Raw genomic sequence first — 3,168 nt, forward strand, 5'->3', positions numbered from 1 at the left:
GATCACACTTTGGCCCAACTAGCTGTTAATGATCCTTAACAGATGCTGCATTGTATTGTTTTTTGTTTACTTGCAGGTACCCTACAGTTGCTGCATTGACCTGCAAAATTTCTGTGAAAGAATGAAAGATGTAGTCAAATGTACAGACAAAACAACAAATTCAATCTGTGAATTTGGGGCCAAACTGTAGGATAGTGTGAAGGTTAACTGAAATTCATAGAGATTAATTTAATATGCAGAGTCAATAAATGTCATAACCAACTTGGTAAAAAGTCAAAGCAGTAGAAGTTCAGTTCAAGATAAGTTTTAGGGTATTCAGCTCTGCTTTTTCTCACATTCCTGTTATCTCCACATCATGCTGGGCTGATGAAGCCCTGAATTAATGCAATTGCATCCACTGCTCAAAGAAACATCCCAAAGCCTCCTGGGTCCTTTTCCATTACCAACAAAATTCCTATTCTGTTTTGCCTGGTTTTACAACCCCTAGAGCAACTATTTATCATTTACTGGGAACAGAACAAAACAAAAAAACAAAAACAACAGCAACAAAAAAAATTGTTTTATCTTTCTTTTCTACATTTATCATAACCGTACAGGACTCCAGGTATTTGACTATAAGAGATTCCATTGTACATTGTGGCCTCCTCAGTAGAGACTGCTAGCTAGATTACACAAACAGGGCCAGATTAAAGAAATAAAAGAGAGCATTGTCACAAAAGCTTTTCAAAAAGCTCGACTGAATCTGAAAAGAAGCTTTCCAGAGCAAGAGTGTTACACAAACCATGAAAGAAAATTTTTGATAATTAACGAATGCATTCTCCATTAGAATGCAATTGTAATTAAATCATTACTCGGTACTGGAAGAAAAGTTTTCCTCAATGCATATAATATGGTGTTATCTGATGCCAAAATTTAATTACTATCTTTATTGGAAAAAAAAAGGATTAGGTGTAACTTATCCTATTCATTCCCGTGTGGATAAAAAGTATAACAGCTTCCAACTGAAATTTGTCTCTATGTATCTGTTTTTGCACAAAAATTCTTCTCCTTTTCCCACCTATTTACCTCATGTTTTTCATCTCGTATAATGATAACATTATCATGCTTCCTGGAACTTAGCTAGGCCAAGAAGCTAAATCCATTTGGGCAAGGACACGAATTTTGTGTAAATGAGCAGGAGTTTAGTGGCATTCAGCCCATTAGTGCTCAGAACCTTATGGAACACTTCAAAGATTTTACCTATGAGAGTGACCAACTACTGAAACAGGCTGTCCAGAGAGGTGTGGAGTTTTTCTCTCTCTAGGAAAATCCAAAAACCCTCTGGACACAATCCTGTGCTATGTTCTCTGGTTTGATCCTGTTTGAGCGGAGATTGGACAGATGACCTCATGTCATCCTCCCCAACCCAACCGGATCCGTCCAGTGATTCCCTGATTCTGAAAAGGGGGTGGGTGTAGATATGTGCGTGACTCCATGCAATCTGTCTGTGGGAAGATGTCTTTTAGCACTCCAAGCATTTTCACTCTTGTGAAAACAAAAAGGAGTTCACAGTGATCCCTATTTGGCATTTTGAGGGTAGAGCCAGCAGTTCTGCACAAGTGAAGTGCCAGCTCAGGCTGGCTGCAAGATCAACACAATGAGTACTGCTGTATCTGTGCAGTGATGTCTTCCACTACACCTGTTTCCCTTTCCTGTCTGGAGGCGACAGGAGTGTCCCCAGGTGCTCTGCTCCCATCTCCTCTGTGGCCATGGCTCAGTCAGGGGCAACCCCTTTGACTGTAAAATGCAACTGGGAATCAGTTTTTTAAAAAATTAATCTCTGAATCAAGCTTAAGGAAGAAACCTGAAGACCAAACAAAATAAAAAACTTGGGCCAGGAAATAAATCAAGTGTAATTGCAAACAGCCCGCTTCTCACCTGGCAGGAATAAGGCAGTAATTCCAAGAGATCTAGCAGATTCAGGACAGGTAAGGCTGCCTCACAGAGGAACAGTGGGTGCTGTTTCACAAAGACCTCATCTCTACTTGCAGCCTGCTCTTTGGAATTACGCTAGAAAATAATTCAAATACAAAAATATAAAAGGAGTAAAATGAATGTTTTATTGTTGTTCTGTTCTGCTAAGGAGAACAGAAATAAAAATAGAATTTGGGGCAGAGACAGCAGCACATTATGGTAGTGAGCACACTCATTTCTTTCTGAAAGATAATACTATCTGCCAAGATCTAGTCTATAAAGGGTTTCATATGCTGCTGCTGTTCCACTTCCTCACATTCAGACTGAAAACTTCAGAAATTGTTTTCTAGGGGCTTAAAGCCAGAAATCATTCTTTCTATCTAGGTTGCCTTAAGAATGAAAAAGGCTAGCAAGCCGAACAAGACAGTAAAGAAAGATGGTATAAAGTGGGAACCTGAAAAGAGATGTGGGTAAAGGCAGTATTCACAACACATGTTAGACACAACCTACCAAAGGGCTTCAGCAGGGGCAGGAAGATTTGTTTTAGTAAAATGAGCTGCATTCATAGCAATTCCCACAGAGAGATGTCAGGAAATAAACAAAACTTTGCTCTCATGCACCATTTTAAGTGTAACCACACCAAAAACCAGCCCCATGAAAATTTTCACAAAGAATTCAGGTACTACTTCTAAAAAAGCAAAGTTACCCATGGGAAAGGACTTGTATTAAGATCAGCAAAGCACTCTGCCAATTATTTATTCTGTGCCCAGACTTTCTCAGGGCTCTGCATGAAAAAACAGCAACCATTGGCTTGTGCTAAGCTTTGCTATCTGTGCTTCATTGTGACTTACATCTACAAGTCTGGAGCACTCTGCAGCACACAATGACTGCAGATGTAACACTGACCACAGAACCATCAGATTCACAAGGTGACATTCCCAGCACAAATACAATCCAAGAACTAAGTAGCAGCAGGGAGACACAAAATTTAGAATTTTGTGATGCAGATTTGGTACCACAGACTTTGGGGAGGATCCTTCATGTCTGCCTGATTATCTTTACCCGTGTGGGAAAAGGATAGCTGCTTTCTATCAGTGTACAAGCAATGCAGCATCTGTGACTGGGGAAATTAGGACCTTGTTCATGTTGTGCTTGTGAAGTGTTTAAACTTCTCAGGATTCCTGTATTTTAAGAAAAAATATAAAGCATAAAAAA

This window comes from Chamaea fasciata, unplaced genomic scaffold (assembly GCF_029207755.1).
Source record: "Chamaea fasciata isolate MVZ Bird 193981 ecotype frontalis unplaced genomic scaffold, bChaFas1.0.hap1 SCAF_4, whole genome shotgun sequence".
NCBI lineage: Eukaryota > Metazoa > Chordata > Aves > Passeriformes > Sylviidae > Chamaea > Chamaea fasciata.